This window comes from Tamandua tetradactyla, chromosome 10, assembly GCF_023851605.1.
Source record: "Tamandua tetradactyla isolate mTamTet1 chromosome 10, mTamTet1.pri, whole genome shotgun sequence".
Lineage (NCBI taxonomy): Eukaryota > Metazoa > Chordata > Mammalia > Pilosa > Myrmecophagidae > Tamandua > Tamandua tetradactyla.
Window position 1 is genome coordinate 68,927,580 of NC_135336.1, and position 17,923 is coordinate 68,945,502.

A 17,923-nucleotide genomic window follows, 5' to 3' on the forward strand; every position below is an offset into this window, starting at 1 on the left:
TACCTCAGAAAAACCATGTTCTTTAATCTTCATTCAATATTGCTGGGTGGGATCTCTTTCATAATTTCCATAGAGTTGTAACACACCCAATTGTGAGTGGTCGCTTTTAATTAGTGTGTTAGTCAGGGTTCTCTAGAAAAACAGAAACAACAGGAAAGATCTGTGAATATGCGATTTATAAAGATGTTTTATGCAACTGTGGGAATGGAAGAGAAAAGCAGGCTGTGAAGTTGACAGGTCCAATGAAGGGTCTGAATGAATCCATAGGGGAAGCTCACTGGCTGAAGAAGCAATGAAAGGGTCATTGGTACTCCTGCCTGGATTGGGTTGTTGCAGGTTACCATTGACCTTAATCACAGGGTATGGTAATATTAAGATACACCCTAAGGGATTTCCTGTATCCCAGGAAAACTCTTCTCCATTGTCTAGTTGCAGTCTTATTTCCACTTAATAGTTGAGATCAAGGACCCTAGACAGAATGGTAATTCCCTATCATGTATATTGATTCAGTGGCATGAGAAGCCCAAAATGACCAAGTGATAGTCACAACTTTCAGTTCAATGGAATCATTATTGTTCCCCGGTAGGAGGTCTCAGGGTCAAGAAGCAAAAATTTTCTTAGTAGAATACTAGGAGTAATAGTGAGTAGTGCCACTCCCATTTCCACCACTTGGTTCCTGGACCCATGAATCCTGGCTATAGTAGAAACAGCACCATACAGTGGTGCTGATTCAAAGCATACACAGCCTCCTGGACAACATTTCCCCAGCCTTTCAAGGTATTGCCACCTAGTTCAGCATTGTAATTGGGTCTTCAAATAGCCATTCTACCATTCTATGAACCCAGATGCCTCTGGATGATGGGGAACATGATAAGATCAAAGAATTCCATGAGCATGTGCCCATTCACACCCTTCATTTGATGTGAAGTGGTTTCCTTGATCAGAAGCAATGCTGTGTGGAATACCATGATGGTGTATAAGGCATTCCATAAGTTCACATATGGTTGTTTTTGCAGAAAGATTGCATGTCTAGAATGCAAAACCATATCCAGAGTATGTGTCTATTTCAGTTAGAAAAAATCACTTCCCCTTCCATATTGGAAAGGGCCCAATGTAATCAACCTACCACCAAGTAGGAAGCTGATCACCTTGGGGAATGGTGCCATATTGGGGACTGAGTGTGGGTCTCTGCTGTGGGTAGATTGGGCACTCAGCAGTGGTCATAGCCAGACTGGCCTTGGTGAGTAAAGTCCATGTGGTTGAACTAAGGCATGACTTCCATCCCTACTTCCATGCCCACTTTGTTCATGAGTCCATTGGGCAATGGCAAGAGTGGCTGAGGAACGAGGGAGACTTGTATCCACAGAATGGGTATTCTTATCCACTTGGCTATGAAAACCTTCTTCGACTGAAGTCACCCTCTTGTGAGTATTCACATGAGACACAAATGTCTTCATGTTCTTTGCTCACTCAGAAAGGTCTAGCTACATAGCTTTTCCTTAGACCACTTTGTCACCAATTTTACAATCATGTTCCTTGCAAGACCCTGATCATCCAGTCAAATGACTAGCCCCAGTCAATGTCTTAATATACAAACACACCTATGGCCAGTTCTCCTTCCAAGCAAATGAACAGGCAGATGCACTATTTGAAGTTCCACTACTGGGAGGATTTCCACTATCACTCTCCTTTAAGGACATCCCAGAATGGGATTTAGTGCCACAGCTGTTCACTTCCAAGTGGTCTCTGTATATCGTGTAGACCGTCTGGAAATCAAGCCCAAGTATTCTCTTATTCAGTCAACTCACTATTATGAACTCCTCATGATGCCATAACTCTGGTCGGGGAAAAAAAGGTAATGTGGTAAGCATAGGGCCCTTGGGCATTTGGGCCACTTCCTCATGTAACCTACCTGTGCTTTCAGGACGTGCTTGAGCACTATCTCTAATATACCATTTCCATTTCATGATGAAGTGCTGCTGTTCATGCCCAAATTTATGGCTTGGTGGGTCAGACAGCATCCAGCTCATGATAGGTAACTCAGGTCACATGGTAACCTTGTGGCGCCTGAGTAGGTGTTGTCTCTACTAAGGCCCAGTAGGAAGCTAAAAGCTGTTTCTAAGAAGGAGAGTAGTTATCTGCAGCAGATGGTAAGACTTTGCTCCAAAATTCTAATGGTTGTGTGTTGTGATTCTTCTTTAGGGGCCTGCAAGGGCTCCAGACAGCATCCCTATTTGCCACTGACACTTTCACCACTATTGGAGCTGCTGGACCATATGGCCCAAGAAGCAGAGCAGCTTGCACAGCAGCCTGGACATGTCACAGAGCCTTCTGTTTTTTATGGCCCTCACTCCAAACTAGCAACTTTCCTGGGCACTCAGTAAATGGGCCAGAGTGGCACAACCCAGTGAGTAATATGGTGTCCTGAAATCTGAAGAGGACAACTAGACATTGTGTCTCTTTTTTGGTTATAAGAGGGGCCAGATGCAACAGTGTATCATTCTCCTTGGAAGGGATATCTTGACATGACCCACACCATTGAACACCTATAATTTTCGCTGAGGTTCAAAACTCCTTTATTTTTGTTGGGTTATCTCCCTATCCCCTGACCTGCAAACACCTTATCATTAAGTCTAGGGTACATGCCATTTCTTGCTTACTAGGTCTAATCAGCATGATATAATCAATATAATGGACCAGTGTGATATCTTCTGGGAGGGAGAAAGGATCAAGATCCCTGCAGACAAGACTGTGACATAGGGCTGGAGAGTTGACATACCCCTGAGGCAGGTCAGTGAAGGTATACTACTGGCCTTACTAGCTGAATGCAAACTGTTTCTGGTGGTTCTTACTAATAGATATTGAGAAAAAAGCATTTGCCAGATCAATATCTGCATATCAGGTCCCAGGTCATGTGTTGATTTTCTCAAGCAATGATTCAACATCTGGAGCAGTAGCTGCAATGGGAGTCACCACCTGGTTAAGTTTATGATAATCCACTGTCATCCTCCAAGTCCCATCATTTTCTGTATAGGCCAAATAGGAGAGCTGAATAGGGATGAGGTGGGAATCACCACGCTGGCATCTTTCAAGTCCTTAAGAGTGGCACTAATCTTTGCAATCCCCCCATATGGAATTGCCTATGAGTCACTATTTTGCTAAGTAGGGGCAGTTCTAGTGGCTTCCATTTGACTTTCCTGCCATAATAGCCATCACTCCATGAGTCAGAGAGCCAATATGGGGGTTCTGTCAGTGGCTGAGTATGTCAGTTCCAAGTAAGCATTCTTGAACTGGGGAAATGACCATAGATTTAGTCTGGAGACCCACTGGACCCACTGTGAGATGGGCCTGAGCTAAAATTCCATTGATTACCTCACTTCCATAAGCTCTACTCTGATTGGTGGGCCAGTGTAACATTTTAGGTCTCCCTGAATTAGTGTTACTTCTGAGCCAGTATCCAATAATCCCCAAAACATCTGATCATTTCCTTTTCCCCAGTGACCCTGGCAAAAGGTCATAGTTTTCCTTGGGGAAGGCTGACAGGATGGTTAACAGTGTAAATTTTGGGCAGTTTAAAAGGGTCCTTCCCCAAGGGCACACAGCCTTCCCCTCACTCAAGAGGCTCAGGGTCTGTAAATTGTCTCAAGTCTGGGAATTGATTAAGGGGCAGTGACTCTCTGTTTTTGTAATTCAACTTAGACTTCTGTTCAGTAGACATAGACTTCTTCAGTTTATACAGACCAAACAAGAATTTAGCAGACTGACCATTTATTTTACTTGTAGGTACCCCATGATCTACTAGCCAATGCAATAAGTCTCTGCAGTCAGATTATTTTGACTGCTGCTTTGAGTCTGCTGTCCATTATGGTGGCCCTACCCACCTTGTCTATGGTGAGTAACTGTCACCACATGGCTTCTGACAACTCGGGATCCAATCATGCCTATTGTGTTTAAGGATTTCTGTTCAGTGACAGCAGTTCCCGCAATACTATCTGATCTAAAGAGAAGGGTAACTGTAGAGCTCTTCAGGGATGATGGACCTGGTATTACAAATTTATTTCTCAAGATTCTGGTGAAAGATATGTCCTCTGTGGATTCCTGGGTTGTGTGAGCAGGTTTACCATGATAAATCCACTTTAACATTCCAATCTCTCTAAGCCTCTGGATCCCCTCATCTACATTATACCAGGGAATTTCTGGCATTTCAACCTCTCATAATGTTGGCCACCTTTGAATCCATGTTTCAGTCAATGATTCAAGTAAACACACCCTTTCTAACCCCTCAAGATACAATATTGAATGCAGAATCTCTTAGTGGGCCTATATCAACAAATTCAGCTTAATCCAACTTTATATTCCTTTTACTATTATCCCACACCCTTAACATCTATTCACAGATATATTTCCCTGATCTGTATTTATATAAATTGGAAAACTCATACAGTTCTTTTGGAGTGCAGCATACCTCCTCATGGGTCATGCTTTGTACCCCACCTTTCAGGGCCTGTTGGGACTTTAGTCTAGTTATATGCCTTGAAGAAAAGAGAGGTGGTGGGGGTGGGCCATGAAAAGAAATAGAAGTGTCTTTCAAGCCAATTACCTCAGGGAATTCCACTGCAGCTTCATCTGGTGAAACAGGATTAGTTGTTCCAGACAGAGGAGTGAGGGTTCTTTTTCCAGGGAAGGTGGTTAAAGGGTTAGCAGGCACTGAAGGGTTAATATAATTAAGTGGACATTAGATGGCAGACCTCTCTGGGGAAACTGTTTGCTTAGGCAGGCTGGAGGTTGAGAAGCTCTTTTCTCATGGCAGTCCATTATACATCTATCTAGCAAATGCTCAGCAGATTCCAGGGATCCTGTGTCCCTATTGCCATCATTATCGAGGCATATATCACCATCCTACATTACATGATTCCATTCTTTTCAAATCAAAGTCTTATTTTAATAGCAGACACCATGCAAGCTTGAGATTTTAGTTTATGTTCTAAATCTGCTACTCATACAATGAGGCTTTGTGTCTGGATTTCAGAGGTTTCGAGTCTGTGACCACAGGAAATAGGATTTTCTTTCAGTGCAGGCATGGAAACATTTACACTATTCATATGGTGGGTAGGTGCAAATTTGAAGCCTTCAGCTCATCCCTTTCCCTCATCACCATATCCAGAATATCTAACAAAAGCCAGCCAACACATTATACCTCTTATTCCACAAAACTCCACAAAGGTGTCAAAAACATTCTTACCCAGAACCTTGTCTCATATAAGTGTACAATTAGCAAGATATAGTGGTGATATTTTGAGTATTTCCTTTGCAAACTCACCTATGGACTTTCAGAGCCATCTTGATTATTGGAAACAGAGTCATTATCTGATAGTAAGAACAGAAAACCAATTGTAAAAATCTATTTTTGAGACTATGGTTCTGAAGAACCACTCCTGAGACAAAGCTTTGTTGGTCAGAGTTCTCTAAGGAAACAGAACCAACAGAAGAGATCTGTAAATATGAGATTTCTAAAGATGTATCACACAACTGTGGGAATGGAAGAGTTTAAAATCCTTAGGATAGGCTGTGAAGCTGATCACTCCAATGAAGTGTCTGGATGAACTCCTCAGGAGATGATCTCTGGCTGAAGAAGCTGTGAAAAAGTCTCTCTTCTTCCTTAAAAACCTTCAACTGATTGGGTTATTTTGTTGTGGGAGACATGCCTTAGTTGATTGCAGATGTAATCAGCCACAGATGCAGCCAACTGACTATGATTTAATACACCAGCCTACCAAATTATCAACCCACTGTAAAATATCCTTCTTCAATCATCAGGCAAGTTCTTGCCTAACCAGGCAACTGGACATAATCCCTTGGCCAAACTGACATCACAACCTATCACAGTTATGTAGTTTCCATGGAGATGTGTTTCCACCCATTCAAGGTGTGATTGATTACTCGAGTCCCTTAAAAAGGAATTTTGGAAAAAGCTAGAGTGCCGACGGAGCCCACACAGCCAGAGATCTTTGGAGATAGAAAGAAAGTGGCCCCGTGGAAGCCTTAGGAAGTGAGGAAAGAAAGCCTAAGAAGATATTGCCGTGTGCCCTCTTAGCTGGCAGAGGTGTCCAGAAGTCAAAGGCCCCAGTAGATGCCAGCCAAGTGCTTTCCTAGCTGACAGAGGAGTTCATGACCCATCAGCTTTCCTTGAATTGTGGTATCTTTCCCTAGATGCCTTACTTTGGATATCTTTATAGGCTTAGAACTTTAAATGTATAATTTAATAAATTCTCTTTTAAAAACCCTTTCCATTTCTGGTGTTTTGAGTTCAAGCAGCTTAACAAACTAGCACAGTATCTTTTTTCTGCATGCCTTAGTATGGACATTTTTCCTGGCTTTAGAATCATAAACTTGTAACTTTATAAATTTCCTTAATAAAAGCTGACATATTTATGAAATATTGCATTTCTGGTAGCATTAACAAACTAAAACAGTTCCCTGTAGTGTTTCTTGTAGAGCAGGTCTCTTGTTCACCAACTCCCTCAGTGTCTGTTTATCTGAAAATATTTTGAACTTCCCTGATTTTTGAAGCACAGTTTTGCAAGGTATAGAATTCTTGGTTAGTAGTTTTTTTCATTCAGTATCTTAAATATCTCAAGCCACTGCCTTCTCACTTCCTTAGTTTTAGCTAAGAAATCTGCACATGGTCTTATCAAGTTTCCTTTGTATGTGATGGATCACTTTTCTCTTGATGCTTTCAGAATTCTCTCTTTGTCATTGACTTGTGACAGTCTGATTTTAGTATCTTGGAGTAGTTTATTCAAATCTATTCTGTTTGGGTTATGCTATGCTTCTTGGATCTGTAATTTTATGTCTTCATAAGAGATTGGAAATTCTCAGTTATTATATCCTCCATTATTCTTTATGCCCTGTTTTACTTCTCTTTTCCTTCTGGAACACCCATTACATATATATTTATGTGCTTCCTCTTGTCATTCAATTCCCAGAAACCCTCCTCATATTTTTTTTTCCATTTTTCCCCTATCTGTTCTCTTGTATGTAGAATTTCAGATGTCCTGTCCTCTAGCTCACTAATCCTCTTTTCTGTCTCTTCAAATCTGCTGTTGTATGTCTCCTTTGAAATCATTGTGATTTTCATCTCTTCTATTGTGACTTTCATTCCCATAAATTCTAACATTTTTTCAAGCTTTCAAGTTTATATGTTTACCCAATGTCTTCTTTATATCCTTCATCTCTTTTGCCATATTTCCCCTCAACTCATTGGTTTGATGTTTGATGTTATTTTGCGTATCTATTTGATCATCCTTAATTATTTTTTTCAATTCTTATATCTTGTTTTAAATGTGAGCTTGTTCCTTTGGGTCATATCTTCATTTTTCCTCATGTGACTTGTAAGTTTTTTGCTGATATTTAGGCTTTCTTTCTTTTAGGTGCATGGTATGGGAATCGAACCCGGGTCTCCCACATGAAAGGTGAGGATTCTGCCACTGAACCACCCATGTACCCTGGTATCTAGGCATTTTATTACCTTGATTTGTTTATTCTGAGGTTGTTTTCACACTTTTACCTAGGTTAACTTGTCGTTTGGCTTTGTTCTCTATCTGTTCTTTGGTGTTCAGTTCAACTTATTCTAGACCTCCAGAATAGCTTCTGTTTAACTGATCAGAATTTTTCAGCTCTTGTTTATTTGTTTTTTGCCTTGCCTATATGGAACCTTTAGTTTTGAGGAGGGTCTTCCCAAAATATGATTGACCTCAATCAGATTTTCACCACCTAAACAAGTCCACTTGTCAGGAGGTTGGTGTAATTAGTATTGTTTCCCTGTTGGTGAGACCAGGAAGGTTGTCAAACCTTCCTATGAAGTCTTTGATGCTGCTTTTCCTATCTTATCCAGCAGGTGATGTTTATCAGCCCACAATTCCCCATCATGTAAAGTGATGCATGCCTTTAACCTCAGCATACCTTCCCTACCCTGTGTGTGGTTGAGACAGATTCTGAGGTAGAAGGTGGATTTAGTTTTAGGTTACTTCTGTTTTCCAGTTCCTTGGGCATGAAGGAGGGCTGACACTTTTGAGCTGAACCCCACTCCCACTTTTCTTATCTCCCCTACTTGACTCATTATTTTGTCTTTCAGACCTATCTTAACACAGCCCTTCCCTGGGTCCCACTGACAATTGAAAATGCTTAAGCCTTTCTCTAATGAGCTACTTAGTACAGTTTTTAAAAAGAAGAAAGAAAAAAAAACCCTTTTCAGAGCCAGTCCCCAACCTCCCAAAGTTTGCCAGTCAAAAGCTGTAACTGATACCTGGTTCTATCTGCCCTCCTTTTCAATACTCTGAGATTGACTGATTCCAAAATCCTCTATTCACATTCTTTGTAATTTTATTTCATTTTATTTCTTGTCTGTCATCCCCACTCCTCTCTACTGAGCGGTATTAAAACTGCAACTGGAACTTTTCTGAGCTACCTTCCCTTGCTCCCAGTAAAGACTACTTAAAGATATGACATTTAGGTAATTATCTCCTACACCTGACTAGTTACTTTGTCTCTCAGATATACATTAATTCTGCCCTTGCCTGGAGCAATGCTGTAGCCTGAGAATGCCTGCAGTCCTACCTAATGGGCTATTAGGAAGTAAAAAAAAATCTGAAGAGGAAAATAAATCTTTCTCAAAGCCAGCCCCTAGTCCCCCAACCTTTGCAAGTCAATAGCTGGAGTTTGTATCTGGCACTGTGTGCCCCTTTTCCAGTATTTTAAGCTCATCCAACTAAAGAGGTCTCTTTTTTTTTTTTCTATAGATCCGCCCCCTTTCTGTTCAGGTGAAACCACCAAATTCCTTTTGTCCTTGCTCCAGGTTTATCTATACTCAGAGCTTGAATTCAGTAATCTGAATTTGTTAATTAACTACACAATTGGAGCTTGGTTGAGCTACTTAGTTACTCCTAGTAGAGATGACTTATTTTTCCCTCAGGGAACCAGCTCCAAATAGACTTCCTTGACACTGTGAGAGGGTGCCAGCCTCCATGACTTAGGAGACATATTTCTCTGTGTGAACTTGGCTGTTCCACCCATTCCAGACTGGTACAGTGTGTGTCCAGTCACAGAAGTCCCCCAAACAGTTGTTCCAGACAGTTCGTGACTATATATTAGCTGCACTGGAGGATTAAATAAATTCCACACCTCACTACACCACCATCTTGCCCCTGAGCCAACTTACTTATAAAATAACACACATGTATCTTAGCCTTATACCCCTCTTCATTTACTTTTTTTTTTTTACTTTTTGCATATTATATCTTTGTACAATGTATGTCCAAAGCATAGATATACTATTACTTTTCTACACATTTGCATTTTAGCACCTGCGAGAAGCAAGAGGTGAAGTTATGAACCAAAAAAAGCAATAGAATAGTACTAGCATGTACAATTACACACAAAGTTACCTTTATCAGAGTTCTCTTTCTTTCTTTCTTTCCTTTTTTCTTTCCTTCTATCTTTCCTTCATTCTTTCTTTCTTTCTCTTCAATGTTCAATTTCCTTTAATGACCCTCATCTCCCTGAAGGGCAGGTGCAGGCAGCTAGGTGATGGCAAAAGATGTTCATTTTAGGATCTTGCCCTGATTGAAGGCTTTACCCACATGCTGGAAGGCCCCCTGCCAGGAAAAGTACTCTTTTTTTTATTATTAATTAAAAAAAGAATTAACAAAACAATTAGAAATCATTCCATTCTACATGTACAATCAGTAATTCTTAATAACATCACATAGTTGCATATTCATCATTTCTTAGTACATTTGCATCGATTTAGAAAAAGAAATAAAAAGACAACAGAATAAGAATTAAGACGATAATAGAAAGAAAAAAAAAACTATACCTCACATGCAGCTTCATTCGGTGTTTTAACATAATTGCATTACAATTAGGTAGTATTGTGCTGTCCATTTCTGAGTTTTTATATCCAGTCCCATTGTGCAGTCTGTATCCCTTCAGCTCCAATTACCCCTTCTCTTTTTTTTTTTAATTAACAGAAAAAAGAAATTAACCCAACATTTAGAAATCATACCATTCTACATATGCAATCAGTAATTCTTAACATCATCACATAGATGCATGATCATCATTTCTTGGTACATTTGCATCGGTTTAGAAGAACTAGCAACATAACCAAAAAAGATATAGAATGTTAATATAGAGAAAAAAATAAAAGTAATAATAGTAAAATCAAAACAAAACAAAACAATAAACTATAGCTCAGATGCAGCTTCATTCAGTGTTTTAACATGATTACTTTACAATTAGGAATTATTGTGCTGTCCATTTTTGAGTTTTTGTATCTAGTCCTGTTGTACAGTCTGTATCCCTTCAGCTCCAATTACCCATTATCTTACCCTGTTTCTAACTCCTGCTGGACTCTGTGACCAATGACATATTCCAAGTTTATTCTCGAATGTAGGTTCACATCAGTGGGACCATACAGTATTTGTCCTTTAGTTTTTGGCTAGACTCACTCAGCATAATGTTCTCTAGGTCCATCCATGTTATTACATGCTTCATAAGTTTATCCTGTCTTAAAGCTGCATAGTATTCCATCGTATGTATATACCACAGTTTGTTTAGCCACTCGTCTGTTGATGGAGATTTCGGCTGTTTCCATCTCTTTGCAATTGTAAAAAACGCTGCTATAAACATTGGTGTGCAAATGTCCATTTGTGTCTTTGCCCTTAAGTCCTTTGAGTAGATTCCCAGCAATGGTATTGCTGGGTTGTATGGTAATTCTATATTCAGCTTTTTGAGGAACCGCCAAACTGTCTTCCACAGTGGTTGCACCATTTGACATTCCCACCAACAGTGGATAAATGCGCCTCTTTCTCCGCATCCTCTCCAGCACTTGTCATTTTCTGTTTTGTTGATAATGGCCATTCAGGTGGTGTGAGATGATATCTCATTGTGGTTTTGATTTGCATTTCTCTAATGGTCAGGGACATTGAGCATCTCTTCATGTGCCTTTTGGCCATTTGCATTTCCTCTTCTGATAGGTGTCTGTTCAAGTCTTTTTCCCATTTTGTAATTGGGTTGGCTGTCTTTTTGTTGTTGAGATGAACAATCCCTTTATAAATTCTGGATACTAGACCTTTATCTGATATATCATTTCCAAATATTGTCTCCCATTGTGTAGGCTGTCTTTCTACTTTCTTGATGAAGTTCTTTGATGCACAAAAGTGTTTAATTTTGAGGAACTCCCATTTGTTTATTTCCTTCTTCAGTGTTCTTGCTTTAGGTTTAAGGTCCATAAAACCGCCCCCAGTTGTAAGATCCATAAGATATCTCCCAACATTTTCCTCTAACTATTTTATGGTCTTAGACCTAATGTTTAGATCTTTGATCCATTTTGAGTTAACTTTTGTATAGGGTGTGAGAGATGGGTCTTTTTTCATTCTTTTGCATATGGATATCCAGTTCTCTAGGCACCATTTATTGAAGAGACTGTTCTGTCCCAGGTGAGTTGGCTTGACTGCCTTATCAAAGATCAAATGTCCATAGATGAGAGGGTCTATATCTGAGCACTCTATTCAATTCCATTGGTTAATATATCTATCTTTATGCCAATACCATGCTGTTTTGACCACTGTGGCTTCATAATATGCCTTAAAGTCAGGCAGCGTGAGACCTCCAGCTTCATTTTTTTTCCTCAAGATGTTTTTAGCAATTCGGGGCACCCTGCCCTTCCAGATAAATTTGCTTATTGGTTTTTCTATTTCTGAAAAATAAGTTGTTGGGATTTTGATTGGTATTGCATTGAAGCTGTAAATCAATTTAGGTAGGATTGACATCTTAACTATATTTAATCTTCCAATCCATGAACACGGTATGCCCTTCCATCTATTTAGGTCTTCTGTGATTTCTTTTAACAGCTTTTTGTAGTTTTCATTATATAGGTTTTTTGTCTCTTTAGTTAAATTTATTCCTAGGTATTTTATTCTTTTAGTTGCAATTGTAAATGGGATTCGTTTCTTGATTTCCCCCTCAGCTTGTTCATTACTAGTGTATAGAAATGCTACAGATTTTTGAATGTTGATCTTGTAACCTGCCACTTTGCTGTACTCATTTATTAGCTCTAGTAGTTTTGTTGTGGATTTTTCCGGGTTTTCGACGTATACTATCATATCGTCTGCAAACAGTGACAGTTTTACTTCTTGCTTTCCAATTTTGATGCCTTGTATTTCTTTTTCTTGTCTAATTACTCTGGCTAGAACCTCCAACACAATGTTGAATAATAGTGGTGATAGTGGACATCCTTGTCTTGTTCCTGATCTTAGGGGGAAGTTTTCAATTTTTCCCCATTGAGGATGATATTAGCTGGGGGGTTTTCATATATTCCCTCTATCATTTTAAGGAAGTTCCCTTGTATTCCTATCTTTTGAAGTGTTTTCAACAGGAAAGGATGTTGAATCTTGTCAAATGCCTTCTCTGCATCAATTGAGATGACCATGTGATTTTTCTCCTTTGATTTGTTGATATGGTGTATTACATTAATTGATTTTCTTATGTTGAACCATCCTTGCATACCTGGGATGAATCCTACTTGGTCATGATGAATAATTCTTTTAATGTGTTGTTGAATACGATTTGCTAGAATTTTATTGAGGATTTTTGCATCTATATTCATTAGAGAGATTGGTCTGTAGTTTTCTTTTTTTGTAATATCTTTGCATGAGGGTGATGTTGGCTTCATAGAATGAATTAGGTAGTTTTCCCTCCACTTCGATTTTTTTGAAGAGTTTGAGGAGAATTGGTACTAATTCTTTCTGGAACGTTTGGTAGAATTCACATGTGAAGCCATCTGGTCCTGGACTTTTCTTTTTAGGAAGATTTTGAGTGACTAATTCAATTTCTTTACTTGTGATTGGTTTGTTGAGGTCATCTATGTCTTCTTGAGTCAAAGTTGGTTGTTCATGTCTTTCCAGGAACCCGTCCATTTCATCTAAATTGTTGTATTTATTAGCGTAAAGTTGTTCATAGTATCCTGTTATTACCTCCTTTATTTCTGTGAGGTCAGTAGTTATGTCTCCTCTTCCATTTCTGATCTTATTTATTTGCATCCTCTCTCTTCTTCTTTTTGTCAATCTTGATAAGGGCCCACCAATCTTATTGATTTTCTCATAGAACCAACTTCTGGTCTTATTGATTTTCTCTATTGTTTTCATGTTTTCAATTTCATTTATTTCTGCTCTGATCTTTGTTATTTGTTTCCTTTTGCTTGCTTTGGGATTAGTTTGCTGTTCTTTCTCCAGTTCTTCCAAGTGAACAGTTAATTCCTGAATTTTTGCCTTTTCTTCTTTTCTGATATAGGCATTTAGGGCAATAAATTTCCCTCTTAGCACTGCCTTTGCTGCATCCCATAAGTTTTGATATGTTGTGTTTTCATTTTCATTTGCCTCGAGGTATTTACTAATTTCTCTTGCAATTTCTTCTTTGACCCACTCGTTGTTTAAGAGTGTGTTGTTGAGCCTCCACATATTTGTGAATTTTCTGGCATTCCGCCTATTATTGATTTCCAACTTCATTCCTTTATGATCCGAGAAAGTGTTGTGTATGATTTCAATCTTTTTAAATTTGTTAAGACTTGCTTTGTGACCCAGCATATGGTCTATCTTTGAGAATGATCCATGAGCACTTGAGAAAAAGGTGTATCCTGCTGTTGTGGGATTTAATGTCCTATAAATGTCTGTTAAGTCTAGCTCCTTTATAGTAATATTCAGATTCTCTATTTCTTTATTGATCCTCTGTCTAGATGTTCTGTCCATTGATGAGAGTGGGGAATTGAAGTCTCCAACTATTATGGTATTTGTGTCTATTTCCCTTTTCAGTGTTTGCAGTGTATTCCTCACGTATTTTGGGGCATTCTGGTTCGGTGCGTAAATATTTATGATTGTTATGTCTTCTTGTTTAATTGTTCCTTTTATTAGTATATAGTGTCCTTCTTTGTCTCTTTTAACTGTTTTACATTTGAAGTCTAATTTGTTGGATATTAGTATAGCCACTCCTGCTCTTTTCTGGTTGTTATTTGCATGAGATATCTTTTCCCAACCTTTCACTTTCAACCTATGTTTATCTTTGGGTCTAAGATGTGTTTCCTGTAGACAGCATATAGAAGGATCCTGTTTTTAATCCATTCTGCCAGTCCATGTCTTTTGATTGGGGAATTCAGTCCATTAACATTTAGTGTTATTACTGTTTGGATAATATTTTCCTCTACCATTTTGCCTTTTGTATTATATATATCATATCTGACTTTCCTTCTTTCTACACTCTTCTGCATACCTCTCTCTTCTGTCTTTTCTATTCTGACTCTAGTGCTCCCTTTAGTATTTCTTGCAGAGCTGGTCTCTTGGTCACAAATTCTTTCAGTGACTTTTTGTCTGAGAATGTTTTAATTTCTCCCTCATTTTTGAAGAACAATTTTGTTGGATATAGGAGTCTTGGTTGGCAGTTTTTCTCTTTTAGTAATTTAAATATATCATCCCACTGTCTTCTAGCCTCCATGGTTTCTGCTGAGAAATCTACACATAGTCTTATTGGGTTTCCCTTGTATGTGATGGATTGTTTTTCTCTTGCTGCTTTCAAGATCCTCTCTTTCTCTTTGACCTCTGACATTCTAACTAGTAAGTGTCTTGGAGAATGCCTATTTGGGTCTAATCTCTTTGGGGTACGCTGCACTTCTTGGATCTGTAATTTTAGGTCTTTCATAAGAGTTGGGAAATTTTCAGTGATAATTTCTTCCATTAGTTTTTCTCCTCCTTTTCCCTTCTTTTCTCCTTCTGGGACACCCACAACACGTATATTTGTGCGCTTCACATTGTCCTTGAGTTCCCTGATACCTTGTTCAAATTTTTCCATTCTTTTCCCGATAGTTTCTGTTTGTTTTTGGAATTCAGATGTTCCATCCTCCAAATCACTAATTCTATCTTCTGTCTCTTTGAATCTATCATTGTAGGTATCCATTGTTTTTTCTATCTTTTCTACTTTGTCCTTCCCTTCCATAAGTTCTGTGATTTGGTTTTTCATTTTTTCTATTTCTTCTTTATGTTCAGGCCATGTCTTCTTCATGTCCTCCCTCAATTTATCAATTTCATTTTTGAAGAGGTTTTCCATTTCTGTTCGTATATTCAGCATTAGTTGTCTCAGCTCTTGTATCTCATTTGAACTATTGGTTTGTTCCTTTGACTGGGCCATATTTTCAATTATTTGAGTGTGATCCGTTATCTTCTGTTGGTGTCTGCGCATTTAGACAGATTTCCCTGGGTATTGGATCCAAAAGTTTGGAAGATTTTTCTGTGAAATCTCTGTGTTCTGTTTTTCTTATCCTGCCCAGTAGGTGGCGCTCGTGGCACACTTTGTCTGTGGGTCCCACCAGTAAAAGGTGCTGTGAGTCCTTTAACTTTGGAAAACTCTCACCGTCTGGGAGGTTCGCTAGCCGAAGTGGCTTGGAAGAGTGCGAGCCGGCCTGGGGTCTGAACGCGGGGAGGGTCGCTGGCCGCCGCAGCCTGGGAAAGCGCCCGTCCGAATTTCCTAGTCGGCCTGGGGTGGCAAGCGTGGCGGGAGGGCGCCAGCGGCAGCAGTCCGCCCGGGAGAGTGCACGTTCCCGGGGAGTCATGGGTTTGGAAGGGGCCTCCCCCACCCGTCACCATTCTCCGCGGCCTGGGGATTTCCGATCCAATTCTCTCAGTTGGTCCGGGGGGCCACGCGTGGTGTGGGCGCCAGCTGCCGCGGTTTCAGGGGACCGCCTCTCCAATTCTCCCAGCCAGCCCAGGAAGGGGGAAGGGAGTGACTCCGGCCACTTGCCGCCCCGCCCGGTGAAGCCCACGCCCCTCGGCGATCTCACCCGAGCGGCTTCTCTCAGCCAGCCAGCCGTTCCAGGATGGGGTACGCTGTCTTTTTTATCTCTGTGTTGGCTTTGGGAGCTGTTCTGTATTGTTTCTACTCCCCTAGTAGCTGTCCTGGAGAAGAAACTAAGATCCGCGCGTCTTACTAAGCCGCCATCTTCTCCCAGGAAAAGTACTCTTGAACCAGCATCTAGGTCTCCTCACTGCCAGGATCCAGCTTCCTCCTTGTGTATCATTCATAGTCCATCTGCTAATCTGAATTCTATGGAAAGGCAAGCTCCTGGCCTTGGAAGACCCACACTTCAGATATGGAACTGCTATTGTTGATTCCAAAGAGAATGACACTGGCAAGCGCATTCTTCCTCAGCTTGTCCAATTGCTGGAACATTCCAGTTATGAGGTTGCAGGTCTTGACAGTCTAGGTGAATTCTTCAGGGAAGCAGTACTCGGAATACCACATGAACCAGTGATCCTTATCAAAGTGTTCCAGAAATGTGGCAGTGACACTGAAAGTGTGTCCTCATTGGAATACTTGCTCTTAAATTCATCCAACACAAAGTTACTCTTGGGTAAGTGAGCAAAGGCTCAGTGGCCACTGCCTACTCACATTCATCCATCTCCTCCTCAGGAGCAGGAGAAACTGCCTTTTTCTCCTCTTTCTCCTCAGCCTAGGGCTTCTGCTTCTCCTCTCATGGGGCTTTCTCTTTCCATGGAGTCTCCTTTTTAGGCTGGCTCTCTGCAAACTTCTTAGCATCAAATTGGGCCATCTTCTCACAGAGTTTCACCTCCCTCAACACATCCCAGAACTGAGGCTGGTTAATGTAGATGAGGAACCAGAAATTGTTATTGGGGAAGGCCTGGTGAAAAGAAGGATCAAAGGCTTGTTTGTAGAACCACAACAGGTGCAGCAACCATGAGGTCAGCCAGTGTCACATGTTCACCTACCAGAAAGGTCCGCATCCAGCTTCAAATGAGCATCCAGCAGTCCCAGAATTCACCTCACCTCCTCCTTTGCATTCTCTGAGACCTGTTGTGGTGCATGATGCCCAAGGTGTGGAACACCCAGCTACTGGTTGGGGGTACTATGGCACTGTCAGAAAAGCTCATCCATTGCACTACCTGGGCTGCTGCCTCTGGAGTACTTCCCCACAGTTGCTCATTGCTCACATAGTAGACAATGGCATTGCTTTCAAACACACAGAATCCATCATTACCCTCAAATGCTAGAAACTTGCTGGCAGGAAATTTGCAGAGAAATTTGGGAGTGGGGTTGGTTGGCTAAAGTGGAAGTAGGAGACCACACAAACCTGAGCCCCGCTGTACTGAGCAGCGATGAGGGTCCTCCAGATTTCTAGACATATGTACATGGTCCCAGCCACCATGGTGATTCCACAGAGAAAGGGGCTACCAGAGGTCTTTATTTCTTTATCCTGCTTCAGTCCATTCTCTAGTGTCCTTCCTTTTCAGTCTGAAGATTTCCCTTTAGCATTGTTTGTATGGTAGATCTAGTGACTATGAACTCGCTCAGCTTTTGTTTCTCAGGTAATGCTTATTCTTTCCCTAATTTTTGAAAGAAGGACTTGCTGGACATGAAATTTTTTGTTGGCATTTTTTTTTCAGCATTTTTAATATTTCATCCCACTCTCTTGCCTCCATGGTTTCTGATGATCAATCAGCACTTATTGTACTGGTATTCCCTTGTGCATAACTCATTGCTTTTCTCTGGAAATTTTCAGGGCTCTATTTCTGATCTTTGCATTGAATAGATTGATTACTATGTTTCTGTGAGTGCTTGAATTTGTACTGTTTGTGGTTTGTTGGTAGTTCTTGATTGTGAATATTCATGACTTTCATTAAATTTGGGAAGTTTTCTATCATTATCTCTTTGAATAGTCTTTCTTCCTTTTTTTTGTCTTTTTCCTCCTTCTAGGACTCCTGTATTATATATATTGGTATGATTGATGGTGTTCCACAGGTCTCTTAGGCTCTGTTCATTATTATTATATTTAATTTTTTTATCATATAGTATAACATATTTA

General features: G+C 40.2%; 1 long non-coding RNA gene and 1 pseudogene across 1 annotated transcript in view; both read right to left on the reverse strand.

Annotated features, from left to right (window-relative positions):
* Positions 1–17,923, reverse strand: part of LOC143647970 (uncharacterized) — a 132,935-nt gene that overhangs the window by 92,282 nt on the left and 22,730 nt on the right. Inside the window, exon 5 of the long non-coding RNA XR_013158289.1 lies at positions 9,444–9,578. This is a non-coding gene — a long non-coding RNA (uncharacterized LOC143647970). The remainder of the gene's footprint in view (positions 1–9,443; positions 9,579–17,923) is intronic.
* LOC143647968 (elongation factor 1-gamma-like) lies at positions 9,444–17,266 on the reverse strand (annotated as a pseudogene).